The sequence below is a fragment of the Podarcis muralis genome, chromosome 11, assembly GCF_964188315.1.
Source record: "Podarcis muralis chromosome 11, rPodMur119.hap1.1, whole genome shotgun sequence".
Taxonomy (NCBI): Eukaryota; Metazoa; Chordata; class Lepidosauria; order Squamata; family Lacertidae; genus Podarcis; species Podarcis muralis.
In genome coordinates this window covers 16,299,450-16,323,983 of record NC_135665.1, presented here as the reverse complement: position 1 = coordinate 16,323,983, position 24,534 = coordinate 16,299,450, and the positions used below count along the sequence as shown (strand labels likewise).

The following is a 24,534-nucleotide window of genomic DNA, read 5'->3' as shown; positions in this document are numbered from 1 at the left end:
AAATGCAAGGCAGAGAGAGAGAGAGATTTGGAGATGCATGAAATGCCAAGCTTCTGTGATAAGTAAAGAGAAGCACCTTCCTGAGGCATAAGGGTAGATTTTTGTTTTCTTTCTTTGTTTTGAAACAGCTAAATAACAGCTTCCAGACTGCTGCTGTTACATGTGTAATCTACTTATTATATATGGTGAGCTGGAGCCTCAGAACCTGTATGACTGCATGAAGAGGATTTGCAGGCATGCGAAACTTTTTAAAACCTTAGCCAGTTTCAGATTCCCCCTTTCTCACTCTCCATTTCACTAGGTAGCCTAAAACATCAATGTAGAGTGTGTGTGTGTGTCAGGGCCAGATTTAGGTTTGATGAGGCCCTAAGCTACTGAAGGTAGTGGGGCCCTTTATATGTCCAGCTGTACTTTGTCAACAACAAATTGCCGCTGTTTTTTTGTGTTGAATATATGCTATATGGTAATTTATGGACCTAATAGGTATCTAAAGCCATTTGCACATGCAGAATGTAGGCATCCTATATATAGAAATGAGCAAACCAGTGATATTTTAGGGAGCAGGCTAGCAGGCAGGGCCCATTACTTACATCATAAACGTAAAGGGACCCCTGACCATTAGGTCCAGCTGTGGCCGACTCTGGGGTTGCGGCGCTCATCTTGCTTTACTGGCCGAGGGAGCCGGCGTCCAGCTTCCGGGTCATGTGGCCAGCATGACTAAGCCGCTTCTGGCGAACCAGAGCAGTGCACAGAAACGCCGTTTACCTTCCCGCCGGAGCAGTACCTATTTATCTACTTGCACTTTGATGTGCTTTCGAACTGCTAGGTTGGGAGGAGCTGGGACCGAGCAACAGGAGCTCATCCCGTCCCAGGGATTCGAACCACTGACCACTGATCAGCAAGTCCTAGGCTCTGTGGTTTAACCCACAGCGCCACCCGCATCCCTTACCTCATAGGAGCCTACAAAACACGGTTGCTGTATGTAGGTTTTATTTTATTTGTTTTTTATCTTATATTTTGGAAGTGTTACATCCAGGTTTTTTTCCTTTAATTTTTTGGGGGGCCCAAAGCTATAGCTTGTTCAGCTTATACGTAAATTCAGCACTGGTGTGTGTGTGTGTGTGTGTGTGTGTGTGAGAGAGAGAGAGAGAGAGAGAGAGAGAGAGATGCACTGATTAAAAAACACAACAACCCTCATTCTTGATACTTTAAAACCTCAATGTAATACTTTTAATTTCTCTTTCTATCCATCTGTCTGTTGATGCAACTTTTAGAAGGTTAGGGGTAGATGGTGTAAATTCTTGCTGTTGAGCAGTACCTATTGCAGCATAATCCTTTGATGGCATTAACTCAAAATCTTTCATTGGGAATAAGATATGTGTGTCTTCAGCCGTGTGATTTGCTGTTTGCGTAAGCACGGGTTTAATAAGGATAACAGTGCTGATGTGAATACAATAGGCTTCATTAATTACCCAGCTGTTTAATGTGATTCCATGAGCAGAGTTGCACTACTGGCTTGGCAGGAGATGGGAGTGCGACTTCCCTCCAAAAGCAAGTCAAGTAGTGATACTTTGTGCCAATGATCTGAGTCTGAGCAGAACACAAATAAGAGTTTTGGTGAACTAGCCCCTGATTGTTCATGAAAGGGTAGAATGAATCTCTAGAGCACAAGAAAATGACATTACCCATCCTAGTGACAAACAGGGAGTTATGAATCTGGCTATGCATTGCAAAGCAATGTTGAAAGCATACTTCACCTCTGTATATTAAACTGTGAGGAACTTTCAGAAATTTGGGTTAATGCAAATAACCTTTTTGGTGTCTCTTGTCGTTGTTCCCGGCAAAACCAATAGTAAACATCAGTGGAGGTCTATCTTTTTCTGAATACAGTGGTACATCGGGTTACATACACTTCAGGTTACATATGCTTCAGGTTACAGACTCCGCTAACCCAGAAATAGTACAGTGGTGCCCTGCAAGACGAACGCCTCGCAAGACGGAAAACCCGCTAGACGAAAGGGTTTTCCGTTTTGGAGGCGCTTCGCAAAATGAATTTCCCTATGGGCTTCCTTCGCAAGACGAAAGCCCATAGGGAAATCTCCGGGACAGCGGGGAAGCGCAGCGCGTCTTCCCCACTGTCCTCGGACCTCCTCCGAAGGCTGGCGGCGGGCGGAGAGACCTCCTCCCGCCGCCAGCCTTCATCCCGGACGGCTTTTGAAGGCAGGCGGGGGGGGGGGAAGCAAAGACTTTTGCCCCCCGCCGGCCTTCAGAAGAGGTCCAGGACCTCTTCTGAAGGCCGGCGGGGGGCAAAAGTCTTTGCTCCCCCCTGCCTGCCTTCCCGGGAGAGCGGAGAAACGCAGCGTGTTTCTCCGCTGTCCCGGATGGCTTTTGAAGGCAGGCGGGGAGGAGCAAAGACTTTCGCACCCCGCCCGCCTTCAGAAGAGGTCCTGGACCTCTTCTGAAGGCCGGTGGGGGGCAAAAGTCTTTGTCCCCCCTGCCTGCCTTCCCGGGAGAGCGGAGAAACGCAGCGTGTTTCTCCGCTGTCCTGGACGGCTTTTGAAGGCAGGCGGGGGGGAGCAAAGACTTTCGCACCCCGCCCGCCTTCAGAAGAGGTCCTGGACCTCTTCTGAAGGCTGGCGGGGGGCAAAAGTCTTTGTCCCCCCTGCCTGCCTTCCCGGGGGCTTTTAAATCGCCCCGGGACAGCGGAGAAGTCCCCCGCTGTCCCGGGGCTTTTTAAAATGCTGGTGGGCGGCAGCGGAGGCTTCGCTCCCGCCCGCCAGCATTTTAAGATCGCCCCGGACAGCGGAGAAGTCCCCTGCTGTCCCGGGGCTTTTTAAAATGCTGGGGGTGGGAAGAAAAGCCCTTGGTCCCCCCCCCAGCCTTCAGAAGAGGTCGGGGGACAGATTGTCCCCGGACCTGGTCTGAAGTCGGTTTCCATAGGAACGCATTAATTGATTTTCAATGCATTCCTATGGGAAACCGTGCTTCGCAAGACGAAAAACTCGCAAGAAGAAAAAACTTGCGGAACGAATTAATTTCGTCTTGCGAGGCACCACTGTACCTTGGGTTAAGAACTTTGCTTCAGGATGAGAACAGAAATCGCACGGCAGCAGCGGGAGGCCCCATTAGCTGAAGTGGTGCTTCAGGTTAAGAACAGTTTCAGGTTAAGTACGGACCTCCGGAACGAATTAAGTACTTAACCTGAGGTACCACTGTAGTAAAAATAAAATAAAAATCCAGTGCAAAGTAGGTTAAGTGCTGGGGGTTTTGTCTGTTGGCCGTAATAAGTTGGTTGCAATGATAAGTACTGTCAGTCCTTTTTACAAGTAGGTAGCCGTGTTGGTCTGCCATAGTTAAAATAAAATAAAATAAAATAAAATCATTCCAGTAGCACCTTAGAGACTAAGTTAGTTATTGGTATGAGCTTTCATGTGCATGAAGAAGTGTGCGTGCACACAAAAGCTCATACCTCCATGTGAATGGGAGTTCACTTTTTGAATAATAATAATTATATGCCAATAATTGATGCTTTTGAATTATGGTGTTGGAGGAGACTCTTGAGAGTCCCATGGACTGCAAGAAGATCAAACCTCTCCATTCTCAAGGAAATCAGCCCTGAGTGCTCACTGGAAGGACAGATCCTGAAGCTGAGGCACCAATACTTTGGCCACCTCATGAGAAGAGAAGACTCCCTGGAGAAGACCCTGAAGTTGGGAAAGATGGAGGGCACAAGGAGAAGGGGACGACAGAGATGGTTGGACAGTGTTCTCGAAGCTACCAGCATGAGTTTGACCAAGCTGTGGGAGGCAGTGGAAGACAGGAGTGCCTGGCGTGCTCTGGCCCATTGGGTCACAAAGAGTCAGACACGACTAAACAACAACAACAACAAAGTGGGGCATGGCCAAAAAATGGTTGGGAACCACTGAGCTAGATGGTTATTATATAAGGCCATGATCCCTAGGGCGTCCACGAGAAGCAAAAATGCCACTCATGCAGATATAAACATAGCCTTGTGCAACCTATGTGTACGATTGACTGAGGCTTCGGTCAGCAAAGGAGCTTGTCGAGATGCAGCTAAATTTCCCCCCTGCAAGCAACAGAGTTTGGAACCTGCTTTTTCTTATAGAAAGACTCCTGCCTAAAACCTTGTTCAGTTATTCTTGGTCAGTTTCAACAGCCCTGTGCTTGATGGGCCGTTGATCTGATCTTGTACAGTGGTACCTCCGGTTAAGTTCTTAATTCGTTCCGGAGGTCCGTACTTAACCTGAAACTGTTCTTAACCTGAAGCACCACTTTAGCTAATGGGGCCTCCCGCTGCTGCCGTGCCGCCAGAGCACAATTTCTGTTCTCATCCTGAAGCAAAGTGCTTAACCTGAAGCACTATTTCTGGGTTAGCAGAGTCTGTAACCTGAAGCGTATGTAACTCGAGGTACCACTGTATAAGACAGCATTTCTCTTTCCTTTAGCTTAGTTGGTGTACCTGTGTGCAGTGCTGATAAATAGCAGCCCATGTCCTTTACACGTCAGTTGCAGATGTGCGAAGTCTGATTCTTGGAGTTTTTGACGGGGGCCCTTCAGCCAATGTCTGCCTACAACGTCATCCTGTTTCCCTTTTATCTCTTGTCAACCCACACCAGGCCGGGGCTCTTGCAGAAGCCCACTTGAACTGTACAGTCTGCAAAAGGGAATGTGTGCTTTGAGTCCACGATAAGAGACCTGCCTTTGAATGGCATCTATTCAGCTTCCTTTACAGATCTCTTTATCTTAAAGAAGCTGTTATCTGAACACGCTCTTGCAGCCTTCCATATGCATAGCATTCTAACTAGTACAACTCCCCTTTCAGCAGCTGTAATGTGATTTCACATGTAATGGAGGCGAGGCAAGACACAGCCTTCCCACAAGGGTATAGTTGTGCTACTGTTGCTGTTCGCACTGTGTAAAACCTGATTAAAATGTGTGCTTTAATGCCAATTGGACAGAGCTGCTGCACGTGAGCCAACAGTAGTAGTAGTAATAGTTGTTGCTGTTATTTATTGAATTTCTATACCGCCCTATATGGGACACAGGTGGCTCTGTGGACTAAACCACTGAACCTAGGGCTTGCCAATCGGAAGGTTGGCTGTTTGAATCCTCGCCATGGGGTGAGCTCCCTTTGCTTGGTCCCAGCCCCTGCCAAGCTAGCAGTTCAAAAGCACATCAAAGTGCAGGTAGATAAATAGGTACCACTCTGGCGGGAAGGTAAATGGCATTTCCGTGTGCTGCTCGGGTTTTGCGGGAAGTGGCTTAGTCATGACCTTGAAAAACTGTCTGCGGACAAACATTGGCTCCCTCAGCCAGTAAAGCAAGATGAGTGCCGCAACCCCAGAGTCGTTCGCAACTGGACTTAACTGACAGGGGTCCTTTACCTTTTTTACCGTCCTATACCCAGAGGTCTCAGGGCAGTTCACAGAATAAAATCAAGACATAAAACCAAAAAATACATAATAAAAATAAAACCGACAACCCAATAACTCCCTGCCACCCCCCCCCCCCCCATTTTTAAAGGGCATAGAATGCCAATCAAATCAACCTGGTTGATTTCGCCTGCTTAAAAAGGAACGTTTTTGCCTGGCGGCTAAAGGTGTATCATGAAGGTGCCAGGCGAACTTCTCTGGGGAGAGTATTCCATAGATGGGGAGCCACTGCAGAGAAGGCCCTTTTTTGTGTTGTCACCCTCCTGACCTCTCGAGGAGGAGGCACATGAAGAAGGGCCTCAGAAGATGATCTCAGGGACTGGGCAGGTTCATATGGAAAGAGGTGGTCCTTGAGGTATTGCGGTCCTGAGAACAGTTCTCCCTAGAAAAAGTGCAATGCCATAGAATCATAGAATTGTACAGTTGGAAGGGACACGAAGGGTCCAACCCTCTGCAATAGCAAGAATATGCAGCTGCCCTATACAGGGATCGAACCTGCAAACTTGGCGCTATCATCACCATCCTCTAACCAACTGAGCTATCCAGATACATATTTAAAAGTTGCATGCAGTGTCATTGAGTCAAATACTTATCCGTGGTTTGACGCTTTAGCCTTGAAATCATATACATTTAACATCCCGTTATTATGGATCTCGTTTAGCTGCTGTTGTTTGCTTCGCTATAGCAGCAAATCCCTGAACAGTTCTGCTATGGTAACTCTGAAACCATATATAGGTGAGAGCAGGGCTTTTTCCCCAGCTGGAATTCACTGGAACTCTGTTTCGGCACCCCTCAGGTGGGCGCCGTTGCCATTATAAGAGAACACAGGAGGCATTCATGGTGAGTTCTGGCACCTCTTTTTCTATTAAAAAAAGCACTGGGTTGAGCTGGGAAGTGTGGCGTGGGCTTTTATTTGATCCTAGCAAGCTTTTAGCCACTGGGATTCCACACTGTAGACACCCACTGTCCTCTGTTTTCTTTATGACCTGGAATAATAATAATAATAATAATAATAATAATAATAATAATAATAATAATAATAATAATAATTTATTTAGACCCCCCCCTCCCCGGGCAGGGCTGGGCTCAGGGCAGCTAACACCAAATATAAATTACAATAAAACGTAATAGGGAACCCCCCCCAAAAAAACACAACAGTTAATTAAAATGCGGCTTAAAATACAGCTTAAAATATAGCCTCATTTTACTAGTAGCCCATAGATCAAGACCATAAAGGGAGGAAACATCAGATATTCACCTGGGCCAGCTATCCATGCTGGTCCTACATGGGCCAGCAAAAAAAGACAAGGGAAAATTTATATCCCAAATCTCATATAAGGGGTCAGAGTGATTCTAAGCCAAAGACCAGGCAGAACAGCTCCATCTTGCAGTCCCTGTGGAAAGATGTCAAATTTGCAGGGCCCTGGTCTCTTGTGACAGAGCATTCCACCAAGTCGGGGCCAGGGCTGAAAAGGCCCTGGCCCTAGTTGAGACCAAACTAACCTCCTCGAGGTTCGGGACCTCCAAAGCGTTGTTATTTATGGACCTTAAGTTCCATAAATGGACCTCTTCAGAGTGATGCTGCCCATATATCTGAATACATATTATGGACAGCTCGAACTGAAAAGCTTAAACTTCAGCTGACCACTCTTTTTGAAGGTTGTCTGAGTGCCTGGCTAAGAGGATTTTTCTCTCTCCTTTTATTTATAAAATTGTTGACATCATCGTAGCATTTTACTAAAACACCTGCATGCTGCTGCTGCTTCATGTAGGCCAGGAATAATTTTGCCGGAAGCCATGCTAACAGGTGCTGATCTCACTGAGATCAGATTGCTTTATATCTGTTCAGCTATAATCAGGGGCATTATAGCCCTAATGGATGTATTGAGTGATTGGTACCCAGATATATATATGCTGACAAAGCACCAGGACCTATACTTGGAATGTTATATTTAATATATTAGCTCAACTTGAGGCACAGGATGAAAGTTATAATACGAGCTGCTTGGTTAACAAGCAAATTGTGGCGTTACAGTAGAGGCAATAAAAATGTCATGTTTAAATCTTCTTTACTGCCCTCATACATGCACACACAGCGGATTTACAATCGTACTGTGCCCTTCCCCGCCGGAGAATGGCTTGTGGTGTATGGTGCTGAATTCTTATATGTAATGTCAGCCAGTTCTCAAAGCAATACTTATCTCATGTCCTCCAGAACTGGGAAACAGTAGGAACATTGTTGGGTCTGCTATCCAGGTCCACAGCATGGTGAGATACTACCTTTGTTTTCAACATGAGGTAAGCGAATGAAGTGTTATTCTCCTTAGATGTATATCTAGTTGTAAACACCCCCCCCCCCCAATTAGACAAGAATCAAAAGCTTAAGCCTGCCAGTTATTGTTTGTTTTGAAGCGTATTGCAGGCTGGATTTAGTTGTGCTATTGTCCAGCTTTGATATGGATTCTGAACTTCCTGTGCTATTTCTGCAGTTTACTAAGACTGCTCTTTTGGTTACAAATAACACGCAAGCCTTAAAAACAAATTTGCAGATGGCATGAAGCTTAGAGGGATAGCTAACACTATGGAAGACTCAAGATTCAATTGATCTAGGCCAGGGTTTCCCAAACGTGAGTCTCCAGCTGTTTTTGGACTGCAACTTCCATCATCTCTAGCTGGAAGGAGCAGTGGTCAGGGATGATGGGAATTGTAGTCCAAAAACAGCTGGAGACCCAAGTTTGGGAAACCCTGATCTAGACAGATTTGGGACACTGAGCCAAAACCAATAGGATGATATTCAAGAGAGATAAATGATAAAACCCTGCATGGGTGCAAAAAAAGCAAACACATGTACAGAATGAGGGTTATCCGCAGGGCCGTCTTACCCATAGGCGCTAGGGATGCGGGGCACCCGGGTGCCGGGCTCTCAAGGGCACCAGGCCGAGAGTCCGGGGCCCGAGAGTTGAGTCCGGGGAAGAGCCTGCCCGCCCGTCCTTTGGAGCGCTGCGGCGGGCTCTTCTGCTGCGGGCAGCTCTGCGCCGCGAGTTCGGGGGCGACCGAGCCAGTGAGACGCTGAGGTGGCCGGCTGGCTCCACCCTCCTGCATGCCTGGGGCTGGGCAACCGGGGGGGGGGGTGCTGGGTGGATCTTTGTACCCGCATATGCTTAAGACAGCCCTGGTTATCTGGTTTGGTAGCAGCACATGTGAAAAGGATTGCAAGCTGAACATAAACATGCGCAGTATTCAGCTGCTTAAAAAAGCTAATAAGACAGTTCCACATCATCATCATCATCATATTTATTTATACCCCACCTTTTCCCCTATTTACATCAGCTGTTTACAAGATATTTGCAACCTCCCAGACACTCCAGGCTATATATCGATATATCGATATATCTATATCTACATGGCCTCATGCTTGAATTCCATGCATCTCAGTTCCTTCTCCTTTGTTAATGTGATTTACCCTTGTTAGGGGGAAAAAATAAAATCTGATTAGTACTACTATGAGGACTGATATAGATGTGAAAACTCCCAAGATGACTATTGGATGTCTATGGTCAAAAGGCCAAACAAACTGAACTGTAAAAGTTCTGTATGGATTTAGAAATCAGATTGGAAATAAAAAAACAATTGTGTGCCATTGCAAACATCAGAAAAAACCCCAAACTCTTCCCACACCCACCCAGCACCTATACAATGAATCTGCATCCATCACAAAATAGTCTGTTACATCCTTTCACTCTTTCAGGGGTTTGCAGTCTTTGACTGGGTCCTACGTTCTATGTTCCAGCAAATTAGGCATAACAGACAAGATAGGGCCACAGTTAATTAGCATTGTATCTTCTCTTAGATGTAAACTAAAAGTTATAAACTAACTTTTATAATGAGATTGAAGCAGCTGTTCTCTTGATATCATTGTATATGTGCATACTGTGTGATATATTTGAGACTGACTCAGGGTGCAGGCCTAGAGGTGCAAAAATAATCACTGCAGTTTTTTCCATCTCTGAAATGTTCTCCTTAGAACCGACCGCAGGAAAAATAAAATTGTATACAACCTATTGTGCAAAGGTTGAAATGAGACAGTAAGTAGATAACTCCTGACGTATTTCAGTCATAGCAAAACTGCAGCTTCAGGTCCATTTTGCATGCAACTTTCTTAGGTTTGTTTTCCCCCCAATTGATCAAAACAAACTTGAAGCAAAACTGATTGAAGAAGCAGGGGAAGAAAAAGATAGGTAATTTGGTGGGTTGAAAGCCAAATTGAGGATAATCTATTCATGTTGTATTGCTGTTCCATAATCGGAAGGCGATCTGTTTAATTGTTTTTCAGATATTATGAAATGAAAGCTAAAGCAGAAACTGTAGATATGGATATTGTTTGAAACCTAGCAATCTTTTAAATGACAAAATTATACACAAAAACCAAAGGGCTAAATCAGATTTTCACAAAAAATGTGGCAGTTTGCTTAGAGCTGTGAGGATATTTTAATTGAGACTTTTTGAAACCTTACTTGTGCAAGCTAGGCGGTATGCATTTAAAAGATAAATATTTCATTATGATACTTGGTGCCTGTCCTCGCTGGATAAATACTTTACAATAGATGGAAATGTGGCTTGATTGTATTACTCGTAGGCAAACCAGCGCTCAATTTAGGTCTACCACTCTCAGCTGCTAATTTTTTTTCTTGTTTTGTAAATCAGATTATGTTTCTTGGGAACTGAATTTTTGTGTCCATGATGAGGTCAAATGACTGAGTTTTGTCAACAGTGCTGTGCTTGAAAATGGGAGTTGTGCATTCACCTCTTCGCTAGATTGCAGCAATTTTGTGTGTTAGAATTTTGGGTATTGTTCCCTTAGCAGACTGTCTGTTGTGATAAGAGAAGTGGAGCAAAAAGCTTTGCAAAATGGGGGGAGCCAGACATATTGCTGGCGTGTTCTGCTCTCTTTCTCTCAGCTTTTCTTTGGAGCAGTGCTTAACTGAGAGGGGCTGGGTTTCATCCCTACATGGAATTCATGCTGTCTGACTTAGATGCCCTTCATCTGATGAGTGGCTGATGGATGAGATTAGAGACCATGAGAATAGGAGGAGGCCAAGTCCTGCACATTTTATTTATGGTGATCAGAGCATATGGGGACACACACACACACAAAATTGGCTTTCCTGCTCTCTTAAACGGTTGTCCTACTCCTCAAACAATACAAATTTGATCATATATGTAGTGGTTCTAGGGGTTGCTCGTGCGTAAGCCGGTGCAAACACCTGGCTGGGTTGCCTGAGTGAACTTTTTCTGTCCGGACAGCCACTCTCCCATGGCTGTCTCAATCGCTGGCAGAATCCGTCAGTGGGCGTTTCTTAAACTTCTTCCAGCAAAGAAGCTCTTTGACGCCTAGTCTCCTCCTACTCTCTCTGCGTGAAAGCCTTCTGCGCCAGGAGGGCGTACCAGCAAAGGACCTCTACTCTCTCCCCGCTGGTCCCCGGCAAGGAGTCCTGGGACCGCCTTTCCGCTTCCCCCATCTGCCCCCCTTCTCCACTGGTGCTACGCTGATTCTCTTCCCCAGAAGATGGGCTGCCTCTCCCAATCCCAGGACGCTCTCTGGAATCCCTCTGGATCTTGCTCTCTCCCTCCGGCACTGATGGCAGTTCCCTGACAATATAGTTGACTTACTGCCTCTCACCTAAGTGTTAACTTCATTTAAAAATGAATATTGTGGTTATTATTTGGCAAGCCAGGTGTAGGTGTGTCATGTGTTGGACTACTTGGGTAAATAAAGTTCAGGAGGTGGCATTGACGTGTATTATCTTTAATCCAAGTAAGCTATGCATAATAACCAGTGAGGGAAACTTATTTTTAGAAAATTATAGGGTAGAGATGAAAAATTCAGAGTTATAAATTCAGCTCAGATGCTGCATTAACGAATGTCTGTTTCCAAAGCATTCACATTTTCTTTAATTACTTCACTGATACTATCTGTTGTGTTGAGACATAAATGGTTTGCATCATTTTAAAGCTGGGCAAAGGCCTAGAGGATGGAGAAGACTTAAAATCTTTTTCAGGTTCTGCAGATCTGGCAAAAATCTCCTTCTAGTCAAGCTTTGTCTAGTACTGTAACGCTCACAAAGCAGCGAAAATCCAAAAATAACCACATTACTTACAAGACCTTAAATAGTCATAGGCCCCGTTAGCTGCAAGAGGAAGTGGTGTGGGAGTAACTGCAACATGATGTACTGTGTGAAAGAGAATGGTAATGGGTAACTTTAAAATACACAAACTTTTAGATTATGATTAATGTGGGGAAGACATGCATTCATTTTGCTTTCGAGTGCAGGGGCCAATCTAATTCAGGCATTAGTGACAAATTAGCAGTGCAATATAGTTTTAATATCTGGCTGTGCACAGAACTATTTATAACCTGTTTTATACTAAAGAATGTTGTGGGTGGAGAGACCTGTCAGGAGTAAGCATGGACCAATGGTACCAAATAGTATGGGAAACAGCCCTACTAGAAAAAATAACCAATAAACTGAAACTGACATGGGGACAAATAGAAGAAGATACCACAGAGCCTAGGACTTGCTGATCAGAAGGTTGCGGTTCGAATCCCCACGACGGGGTGAGCTCCCATTGCTTGGTCCCAGCTCCTGCCAACCTAGCAGTTCGAAAGCACGTCAAAGTGCAAGTAGATAAATAGGTACCGCTCTGGCGGGAAGGTAAACGGCGTTTCCGTGTGCTGCTCTGGTTCGCCAGAAGCTGCTTTGTCATGCTGGCCACATGACCCGGAAGCTGTACGCTGGCTCCCTCGGCCAATAAAGCGAGATGAGCGCCGCAACCCCAGAGTCGGTCACGACTGGACCTCATGGTCAGGGGTCCCTTTACCTTTACCTTCACCCCGGTATGGCTCCCCTTTATCACATACACAGCCCAACAAGACAATGACAAGAATCCGCCAACAGCATACAAATCAATATGGCTAACCTGATTCAAAAACACCCACCCACCCCACTCACACACGAAAACAAAGCTCACCACAGCCAGTCACAAAGAAGCAACTGCGCCCTAGGCCAACCCCAATTTCTCTCACCACCAAAGGAGCACAAGCGAATAGCAAAGAGAACCTGCACAAACAACGCAGACACAAAACCCCACATATACATTAAGCAAATAAGAAACATTGCCTCCCAACCCCACCCCTACTCGCCTCTCCCCCCTCCACCTCTTCCCCCCCTTTCTTCCTAATGTAACCCTAATGTCTCAACAGATGAAACTGACCTATGGAAAATGTAACTTGAAAAAAGAGACATTGTGCATACCTTTGTAAACCAATAAAACTTTAATAATAATAATAAATAACCGGGGGGGGGGAGGAAGAATGGAGGGGGGGAGAGAAATGTAGGATATTCTATGCTGCCCACATCCATAACCAGCAAGGATAGGATAATTCTTCAGAGCTCTTTGGCATTTTGTGTGCTGCAGTAGTTTTGAAGCACGCCTGCCCAGCTTATGAATGTGATGAATGGAGGGGCAAATGTAGTCTACAAAGCCATGTAGCATAGTTTGCCAGGTACTTGACAAGCCTCCTGTTTTCTCCACACTGTGCAACCTAATGGGGGGGGGGGAATGATCCAGGGAAGGCCCAGGCTAAATATAAGAATATCACATACATTATGGAGTATCTTCTCAATGTTGCTGTGATAACGTTTAGAAATGGCTGAAGTGAATTACATGACTCCCACAGCAAAGGACCCATGGGTGGTTAAGTCCAGTCAAAGGCGACTATGGGGTTGCGGCACTCATCTCGCTTTCAGGCTGAGGGAACTGGCGTTTGTCCACAGGCAGCTTTCCAGGTCATGTGGCCAGCAGGACTAAACTGCTTCTGGCACAAGGGAACACCGTGATGGAAACCAGAGCAAATAGAAACACCGTTTACCTTCCTGCCGCAGCAGTACCTATTTATCTACTTGCACTTGCATGCTTTCGAATTGCTAGGTTGGCAGGAGCTGGGACAGAGCAATGGGAGCTTACCCCGTCACAGGGATTCAAACCGCCAACCTTCTGATCAGCAAGCCCAAGAGGCTCAGTGGTTCAGACCACAGCACCACCCATGTCCCAAATAAACAAGCACACAAAGGTCCACCCGCCATTGTGAGGCTCAAACCAATGAAGACAATGCCTCCCCAGCTGTTGCCATTGGCTGTGGGTTTCTTGTGATGTCACAAAAGCACTTGGCAACTGAGTGGATATAAAGACAGGCCAAAGGAAAAGCCATTTTTTATTTTCAACAGGACACACCTGGCAATGGATGTGACATTCAGCTTCTGGCACAATGGAAACCAGAGCAAACGGAAACACTGTTTACCTTCCCGCCGCAGCAGTACCTATTTATCTACTTGCACTGTGTGCTTTCAAACTGCTAGGTTGGCAGGAGCAGGGACTGGGCAATGGGAGCTCACTCCGTTGTGGGGATTCGAACCGCCAACCTTCTGATCAGCAAGCCCAAGAGGCTCAGTGAAGCATCACCTGCTTTATTTCAGCTAGAAATGGCTGGAGTGAATTACATGAGTCCCACACTAGCATCTTTTGGCCCCTTGGGAAAATAATACTGTTGTAGAAGAGATTTTTTGACGTTAGAGTTTTCTGATGGAGCTCTCAGGCCCCATGAGGTCCAAAAGCAATGGTCCAGTACAAAAGCTATTTCCCTCCATTCTTACTATTCCTGCCCCACTGAGTAATGTCTGTACATGATCTTGTCCAGGCTATAACTGTGCCATGGTCGGAAAGCAAAACAAAAACAAAAAACCAACTTCCTTGCAAAGCAGGTAGCTAAAGGAAGTCCACTGAGTTGCAGACCTCCAAGTAAGGGGGCACACATGCCCCATATGATCAGAAGAGTTAAGCACGTAGGAAACATTTGAGGTCCCATTTGCCTGTTTTTGACATCAGACACATAATGCTCATACACCCGTCCATTCAAATACAAGAAGTAGAAATAGTCGTGGATTCACTGGCAGACAAGAAACAGAAATAGTCCATTGTACACACAGCTCAAGTCAATGGTGGCCCTGGACTGTGACTTGTTATTTCCATTACTACCAGAGCATGGCATCAAGGCAGGCGCAGGGTTTCGCTAGCTAACAGACCCTGAACTACTAAATGTGCCCCAACAACTCTGCCTCCACCCTAGTGGGGTAGGAAAGCTAAAAAAGAATCGGATCTGGCAACCAATGCACCCCTTGGGCTTCAGATAGTAAATGCGTAGACGAGTCTAAGAAGCCAGGGACACAAATTTTCAAGGCTCTCTAATGGTTATGGTGGCTCATTTGCCGGAAGTAACATATTTAGCGTAACTCTGGGAGTGTATACTTGATGCTGACCAAAGGAAGCCACTTAGAGCAAAGGCCTAGGAAGAACTCAGTACAGTGGTACCTCGGGTGAAGAACTCGTTCCGGAGGTCTGTTCTTAACCTGAAACTGTTCTTAACCTGAGGTACCACTTTAGCTAATGGGGCCTCCCGCTGCCGCCGCGTGATTTCTGTTCTCATCCTGAAGCAAAGTTCTTAACCTGAGGTACTATTTCTGGGTTAGCGGAGCCTGTAAACTGAAGCGTCTGTAACCTGAAGCGTCTGTAACCTGAGGTACCACTGTATACACTTATATAAACTAAGCCTAGGAGTCTTAGTTTGGTCAGAATCGACCATAACCCGGTTGGCAATGTTGCACATACTGCCTCTCCACTCTCTCTCTCTCTCTCTCTCTCTCTCTCTCACACACACACACACACACCAAGTGTATTTGAAGCCCAGACAAGTGATACTCAGTAGACAAAACCCTCATGATGTGTTAACACCTGCAGTCGTCCTTCTTCCTCTGGTTTTCTGTGCTCTTTATCTCTTCCTCCCAATACTGAAGCAGCTGCATTACCACATTTCCTGTCTGAAGTTGCAGCAAAGAAGCAAGGCAGACAGAAAGCAAGAAAAGAAGGGTTGATCCTTAAAAGTGAGCCTCTTAACTATTTAAAAATAGTGCGAGGGGGTTTCTGCTCTTGAATGGTAATAACTTAGCAATTTCATTTGGATGTTGCCTTTATATTCAGATAGAGGGAGAGGGGTCTGCAGCCTGACAAAAGCCATGTTTTTTCTTACGTCGCCTTGTGAGAGTTTATTAACATTAAACTTCTGCTGCCGCTCTGAAATCATCCTGCTTCCAGTCTGTTCGCTCTGAGCAATGCTTTTCCTTTTCCCTGCTTCAGAGTTACAACTATGTAACCTCCCCGCTCTCAGTTAGTAACTTCATGTTCTCCGTTGTTACTCATTAAGAGGTTTGATTAAGGACTGAAAAAATGCTGCTTTTGAGAGAGAGAAGATCCCTCTCGTTCATTAGAACGATGAGGGTACATGCAGCTTGAAAGTGTTTTTGGAATTATTACACATATTTGTTGCCAGCTCCTTGGCAGGCGTTGAAATACAGCCAAGTAGGGACTGTATAGAGATGCTGTTAGTCTTTGGGGCCGTATATGCAGTGCCAGATTTACATATAAGCTAAACAAGCTATAGCTTAGGGCCCCACTATCTTGGGGGAGGGCACAAGGAGAAGGGGACGACAGAGGACGAGATGGTTGGATAGTATTCTTGAAGCTACCAGCATGAGTTTGATCAAACTGAGGGAGGCAGTGGAAGACAGGAGTGCCTGGCGTGCTCTGGTCCATGGGGTCACAAAGAGTCGGACACGACTAAATGACTAAACAACAACAACAATCTTGGGGGCCCCCCAAAAAAATTAAAGAAAAAAACTGGATGTACATTTCCAAAATATAAGATAAAAAAGAAATAAAATAAAACCTACATACAGCAACAGTGTTTTGTGTTGTGTATGGACCTATAAGGTCCATAAATTACCATATAGCATATATTCAACACAAAAAACAGCGACAATTTGTTGTTGACAAAGGACAGCTGGACATATAAAGGGCCCCATTATCTTCAGTAGCTTAGGGCAGGCATCCCCAAACTCACCCCTCCAGATGTTTTGGGACTACAGTTCCCATCATCCCTGACCGCTGGTCCTGTTAGCTAGGGATGATGGGAGTTGTAGTCCCAAAACATCTGGAGGGCCGAGTTTGGGAGTGCCTGGCTTAGGGCCTCATCAAACCTAAATCCGGCCCTGCATATATGCAGCGAGTGGGATTTGCATGCTCATGGCAGCGCTTTGCAAAGCCATCACGACTGCAGAAATTGCAATGGCCATGAAGGTAGCCACCATAAGGGAGCACCATTTCAAAGAAACAAGGGCGTGTCACAAATTGGACAGCGACCCTTTGTACCCTGATGCGCTCCCCTATGGACTGCAAGCATGAATTGGCACTTGTATACATTATAGTCCCCAGCTAATACCATAACCCTGCCCATGAATTGAAAGGGGCTGGAGAGGCATCTAAGCTCAATTAGTTGATATGTATCTCCTCCTTCATTTGTGTCCGTTGCCTCATGAAGCATTCTTTGTTTTGTTGAGAATTTGCCCTGCCGAGTTGTGGCACATGCTCCCTTCATTTCTGACGGAGGTCTTTATTTGCTGCCCTGGTGGCATTGTTGGTTTAAGGTTGGTTGGTTTCTTTTTCATTTCTATAAGGTTGCCTTGGATCTACCTACCTACCTACCTATCTATTTATTTATACCCCGCCCATCTAGCTGGGTTTGCCCAGCCACTCTGGGCGGTACCCAACAGAATATTGAAAACACGATAAAACATCAAAAACTTCCCTAAACAGGGCTGCCTTCAGATGTCTTCTAAAAGTCAGATAGTTACTTATCTCCTTGACATTTGATGGGAGGGCGTTCCACAGGGTGGGTGCCACCACCGAGAAGGCCCTCTGCCTGGTTCCCTGTAACCTCACTTCTCGCTGTGACGGAACCACTAGAAGGCCCTCGGTGCTGGATCTCAGTGTCTGGGCTGAATGATGGGGGTGGAGACACTACTTCAGTTATCCTGAGCCGAGGCCATTTAGGGCTTGAAAGGTCAGCGCCAACACTTTGAATTGTGCTTGGAAAAGTTAGTTGTGCTTATTTTAATTGAAATAAATGAGAGGTAAGTCAATAACTTGATGGGAACTAAGTACAGCTAGCATACCTGTTACTTTGGTTGTGGTTTTATTATGTGTACTAGTAATATTATTAGTTTCCTTAATGTAAGAACTTTTGCCTGCAGTTCCATGCCTTGTTTCCCACACTCAACAACTGGATTCCTTTGGGAAGCTACAAACATGAGGGCAATGGCCCTCCCCTACTGTTGTTCATCAAGTGGTATTCAGAGATGTGCTACCTGTGATCCTGAAGCTAGAATACAGCCGTAATGACTAGTAGCCATTCTTAGCCATTGATAGCCTTATCCTCCAACAATTTGTCAAAATCACTTTCAGTTGGTGGCCATCAATAGGGTTGGGCGATATCTGGTTTTCAACATCACGATATATTGATATATCACAATGTCTGAAATAAGGTTGGAACTATGTAGAGGCGAAAGGTAGGGCTGGGTGATATCTGGTTTTCAACATCATGATATAGCACCAGCTCAACATCGTGATATACAGTGGTACCTTGGTTTAAGAACAGCCCTGTTTACGAACTATTCGGTTTACAAACTCCACAAAACCAGAAGTAGTGTCCCGGTTTGCAAACTTTACCTCAGTCTACGAACAGAAGCCGAATGGTGGAAGGGCACCGGCGGCGGGAGGCCTCATTAGGGAAAGTGTGCCTCAGTTTACGCATGGTTTCAGTTTAAGAACAGACTTCCGGAACAGATCATAAAGTTCATATATCGAGATACCACTGTACTGATATATCACGATGTCTGAAATATGGATGGAGCTATGTAGAGGCTTTGGATGGCCTCACGTTTTCTCCCACATTGTGATTTTTGCACACACACACACACACACAGACACACACACGATTTGCGATATACTGCCAGGTTAAAATTTATGAAACTGATACCACAATATGGACTTCAAACCAGTTTTGGACAATATATTGCCCAGCTCTAACAAATTTCATGATTCGCTATATATTTCCAGGTCAAAAATTATGAAACCAATAGCACCAATTTTGGACAATATATTGATATATAGCCCGGCCCTAGCTGTCACTACATCTTGTGGTAGTGAATTCTGGAGGGTTGTGTGAAGAAATATGCAAGTAATGGGTGTCGAAAGCCTCAGTCTGAAAGCATAGGCATATTTGGCTAAGGTACCCATGTAAAGTTAATAAACCTGGGGTTAGGTCCTTACATATTGCCTTACAGAGGAAAAGGTTTTGGAAGTTCCCTTCTGAAAAACCTCTCTCCTCTTTCACCTGTAAGTTTACAGGAACCAGGTGATGTTGTTAAAGGAAGGCAGTAGCACAGTTTCAGTGGGGAAAACAGCAAGCTCTTCAGCCTTGGTTAGTCATCTATGAAATGAGAATAATGGTCCTGTTTCTCACACCACAAATATAGTTGTAGGTGAAGAAGATAGGGAAGCTTCTCCAATTCTGAGCTTTAGTGCTAGCTGTAAATCTAAGTTCTTAATAAATTCATCACTCTAGCTAATAAGATTAGGGATATAAAGTGATTAGGAGTGCATTGCAGGAGTCTCCTTTACCTAGAATGCCGTTGCTGAATTATGCAACGCTACAATTTTAGCCAATTAAAAATATTGGTTGTCTGCAACTATACTTCAATCTTGTTTAAGGGGATAATCTCATGGACCTTCATTAATCTGAGAAACCTAGACAGGCAAGAACTGTACTACATGTAATAATTTGGTTTGTCTCTCAGAGTGCAGCATTTAGGTCCTGAACTTTCCTCACATTACGCTGCGTTTCCCAAAGATCAGTATTAATAAAAAATTATATTTAGAATACTTGGTATCTTATTATACTTATGCACAGATAAATGTATTTTTAAATGTCATATAATCCCCAGGGATGGCCACATGTCCTGTTTTACAGAGGACAGTCCTCTGTTTGAAGGGCTTTCTGCTCCAAGTGTTGTTTAAAGATAATGAACATCAGGAAGAAGGGAGAGCCGCAGGCCCCTTGAAGTCATTATTATTATTATTTATATACAGTGGTACCTTGTTTTGAGTCCAGGATCTGTTCCGGAGCCCCGGACACTTGACGAAAAGGGCGCTCGACAAAGCACCGCTGCGCATGCGCAAAGCGCGATTTAGCTTTTCTGCACCTGCCAGAGACGTCTGCCAAAATGGATGCTGGATGGGGCAGACTTATACGGAGGTACCACTGTACCACCCTTTATCAGAAGATCCCAGGGCGGTGTACAACATTTCAGAACATCAATGATAAAAATGAAATAAAAACTTAATAAAAAGCATACTGACAGGCAGCCTAATAATAAAATAGTCATCATAATAACAGTCCTTTCCCTCATACTTTCCTAGGCCATAGATTATTTAATAGCCATAGGCCTGTGTAAAGAGGAATGTTTTTGCCTGGTGACTAAAGACATTTAGTGATGGCTCCAGGCAAGCCTATCTGGGGAGAGAATTCCACAATTGGGGAGCATTATTATCAATTTACAGTGAGGTGGAAGGTTCACAGGCTATGAAGGACTTGTTCACATTTTTTCTGACAGCTGCATGCATTATTATATCTAGGAAGTGGAAGGGGCAAGCAGAATATAAAATGGAAGAATGGTATAAAGAGGTGCGGGATATAGTTATTAATGATAAATTAACATGTACCATTAAGGTAAGATGGGGAATATGCAGGAGAAATGATTTTGTGGACGTACGGAAGGTGTTTGTAGAATTTGTACTGTTGAAACGGAACAGGGTCAAACCATCGCAAGAGGCGCTGAAATTTTGGGAAGTTGGATAGTTACAGTGGAATTGTCTCAGTGGTGGGGTGCACATTTTTTATTCTTATTTATTTACGGATATTACTTTGTCAAAATGAAATAAAAAATTAAAAGGAGAGAGAGAAAAGAAAAATAGAAAGGCTGTGAACTTGATTCAGCTCTGGTACTCCAAATAAATTATTGTGCTCAATGTTAAAAAATAAAATAATCCCGGAACCACCACAGAAAAGGCCTGTTCTCTTGATGCTCATAAATAGTTAGCACCTGGATAATAGTTAGCACACTGTCTTCCCCACTATGTTTTTGAGCAATGCAAAGTTTTTCCCGAATATTTGAAGCCCCTACTTCCCCATACCCCACCAAGAGTGTAGCCACCATCACTTCACTTGCTCAGAACCAGAATGTTTCAAACTACTTTTTCTCCCCACGAACAGCTTAATAACTCCATTTCCGAAAAACAATAAAGATTAATTTTTACCTAGAGGAACTAGTTGTACTGTCGCAAAATTCCTTGCTTAAAAATCCAGTAATAATTATACGCCCGACTTAGCTTAATTATACTTCATGTAATAAACCTGTGCTTTCATGGCAGTATTTATACAGGAAGTTCTAGGAATTAATTGGAGTGCCTGATCTGCAGGTGTTGGAACCGGCAGATGGAAACACACATTTAGAGGTAGATTTTCCGTCTCTCGCATGAGTCGTCGAAAGCTTTGATCCATTCACCAGAAGCAACATGCAATCTGGGCCAAGAAGGAAAAGTAGCTGGCCACACATTCGGCAGTTGTGTGAGTTGGCCCTCAGCCTCCCAAACTGTGACTGGCAGACAGGCTCAGGCTTTCTCTATAGCATCTGGTGTCAACGGACTGGGCCTGGTTCTTGCAGTCATGGAGGAAAGAAAGAAGCACAGTCTTTTCTTTGAAAGGTAAAGGACCCCTGACAGTTAAGTCCGGTCACAAATGACTCTGGGGTTGTGGCACTCATCTCGCTTTACTGGCCGAGGGAGCCGACGTTTGTCCGCAGACAGTTTTTCCGGGTCATGTGGCCAGCATGACTAAGTGTGCTGGTCCCAAGGGTTAACCGTGCGGCAAGGTCCGAGTCCAGTCTGAGGTTGAGGGTGCAGTAGGGAGGCTGTCCATCAAAACTGAAGCTGGGTCCAAGGCAGGGAGTCGGGTGAGGTCAGGAACTCTGGCAGAAGAGCAGGACAGGCTGCAGGCAGGTACAGGCTACCAACAATGTTGCTCCCGCAACCTGGACTGGGGCTGGCTGGCTTTTATCTGCCCCAAGGCATAGTGCGGTCCCGGTCCACAGGTGACTCGCCTCTCCTGGCCTGGAGGCAAGCACTCCTCCTGCGAGAACTTAGTTCCCTCTGCCTCTCTGCCCTGAGCCTCTGCAGCTCAGGAGAGGCTGGAGGATTACCGGACTCAGAGGCAACCTCAGCTTCCTCTACCAGGGCTGAGAGTGGAGCACCTGCAGGCAATGGGTCCTCCATCACCTCTGGAGCCAGAGCAGACACAGCTGGTGCCTGCACCTGAGGATCCAGCACAGATGAGGACCCTTCAGGCTCATGCCCCAGCCCCAGCTCAGCTGGTTCTGGAGGTGGGGAATCCTGTGCAGGCTGGGATCCCTCAGGTTCAGCCTCCGAGTCCGAATCCCAGGCCATCACACTAAGCCAGCATAACTAAACTAGAGCAGCGCACGGAAACGCCGCTTACCTTCCCGCCAGAGCGGTACCTATTTATCTACTTGCACTGTGTGCTTTCGAACTGCTAGGTTGGCAGGAGATGGGACTGAGCAACGGGAGCTCACCCCGTTGTAGGGATTCTAAATACCAACCTTTCGATCGGCAAGCCCAAGCGGCACAGTGGTTTAACCACAAATTGCCCCCTGCCTTCAGAAATGCTTGTCTCCTTAAACTATGGAAGGTAACACTACTACTCCTGCTACAAGAATCAATGTGAAAAGAACCAGCTAGATCCAAAATCTCAGTTGAGATCACATTCTAGATCTAGATCAAAATCCAGAACCAGGTCATGGACTAGTTCTGAGTCCAGTGGTCACCAACAACGTACCTTGTTTTTTTAGGCATGTATCATCCACTCACACAGTTGAGTTATTATGTTGCAACATTGCTTAAAATAACTTCTGTCTGTTATCCTGTCAGCAGACAATTAATACTATTAAAACACAATCTTCTACAAAAGAGTCCACTTTGTTAAATGTCATGGGCAGCTACTGACGTCCTTGTGGTGTTTCTTTGTATATATTTTTGTAAAAGACTTTCATTTTTATGCTTCAAATATCAATGGTACATTGATTATGACAGTAGTTTACAGCAGGGGTCAGCAAACCTTTTCAGCAGGGGGCCGGTCCACTCTCCCTTAGGCCTTGTGGGGGGCCGGACTATATTTTGAAAAAAAATATTGAACGAATTCCTATGCCCCACAAATAACCCAGAGATGCATTTTAAATAAAAGCACACATTCTGCTCATGTAAAAATACGCTGATTCCTGGACCGTCTGCGGGCCGGATTTAGAAGGCGATTGGGCCACATCCGGCCCCCAGGCCTTAGTTTATCCATGGTTTACAGCTTGTGGCAATGAACTCGCCCACAAGAGATATTACACTTGTCCTTACTTTTAACACCAGAATTCAAGAGGAGCCCGCCCCCCAACAAAATGATGTTTATCCCAATTTCTAATAGGAGCCTTGCAGCACTATTTAGATGCTTGGGTGTGTGTGTGGAAGAGAGGTTTTGGAAGTGGGGGGGGGGATACTTTTTTCGTTCTTTCCCACCATCCTGAAACTTCCCACCACTGTGCTATATGATGCTAAAGGACTAATAGCCACAAAATTTCATAGCTCAGCTGTTCTCAGCAGGTGCTGGAAGGCAAGGAACATAGGTCTTGATCAGGGTATCCCCCCCACCCCCGTTTCTTTCATTTTTAATTTGCAAAGTACAGTGGTGCCTCGCAAGACAAAATTAATTCGTTCCGCAAGTTTTTTCTTCTTGCGAGTTTTTCGTCTTGCGAAGCACGGTTTCCCATAGGAATGCATTGAAAATCAATTAATGCGTTCCTAGGGAAACCGCTTGCCAGGCTGGCGGTGCGGAGAAGGGCTTTTCTCCCCACCGCAAGCCTTCAGGACAGGTACGGGAACAGAGGGGAAGGCGCACAGCGCTTTCCCTCTGTTCCCGTGGCTTGCGTGGGAGGAGGGTTTTTCCTCCCCACCGCCAACATTCAGAACAGCATTCTGAATGTTGGCGGTGGGAAGGAAAACCCTCCTCCCACCCCAAGTCCTCAGGAAAGCCATCCGAAGCTGGGCGGCGGGAGAAGGTGTCCCCGCCCCGCCGCCCGGCATCGGAGCTTCGTTCCGATGCCGGGCGGCGGGAGGAGGTCCGAGGACAGTGGGGAAGACGCGCTGCGCTTCCCCGCTGTCCCGGAGATTTCCCTATGGGCTTTCGTCTTGCGAAGCAAGCCCATAGGGAAATTCGTTTTGCGAAGCGCCTCCAAAACGGAAAACCCTTTCGTCTAGCGGGTTTTCCGTCTTGCGAGGCGTTCGTCTTGCGGGGTACCACTGTATTATACTTCCGCATACCTGGGGAGCTCACTTTGTATGCAGAATGGGTTATCTCTGTTTTTTAATGGCCCATTTCGTTCCAAACTGATAAGTATAGGACCACCCAAAATCAGCATTAAGAGGAAGCACGCGATTATATGAATTTCACAAAGGGCTCACAGTGGTGCATTCGGCAATCTCTGTCTTCTGCGTAATATATTTTGACCTTGATTTACAAGGCAAGGCTGGGAAAATAGGTAATATGCCAAATGACCAAAGTAATGCTTCATTGCCCATTTCAAAGTGTAACAGCTATATAGTTTCAGGTTAGAGATTAACTAGCCCTTCAATTTCACAAAAGAATGGGTGGAATTTTGTGCGTCTCAGTTTTTCCGCTCCAGGAGCTTAAAACCTTTTAAGGTAACAGCTCATACTTCAAATATTATTTTCCGTTTTGAAAAACACTATTACTTGAAGCAGCAGGATAGCAGTAGTAAATTATGCCCGTCTGGCAGCATGCGGACACCAACCAGGTTGTTGAAGCACACTTAAACAAGGCTGGGTTATTTAATGAGCTTGCGGTATGAACAAACATTGGTGGTGTGGAGGGGGCACTCTGTCAGCGCCTTAATTGTGTTAAGAAAAAAAGAATATTTTTAAAGCTGGAGGAGGACTT

At 45.4% G+C, this 24,534-nt stretch overlaps 1 protein-coding gene across 8 annotated transcripts in view; it reads left to right on the top strand.

Annotated features, from left to right (window-relative positions):
- Nucleotides 1–24,534, top strand: part of CDC42SE2 (CDC42 small effector 2) — a 101,083-nt gene that overhangs the window by 37,519 nt on the left and 39,030 nt on the right. Inside the window, exon 3 of one of the 8 annotated variants that reach the window (XM_028748077.2) lies at nt 7,669–7,751. The exons of the other annotated variants lie outside the window; for them this stretch is intronic. The gene's annotated coding sequence lies outside the window, so the exon portion shown is untranslated. The remainder of the gene's footprint in view (nt 1–7,668; nt 7,752–24,534) is intronic. 8 annotated transcript variants of the gene reach the window in all.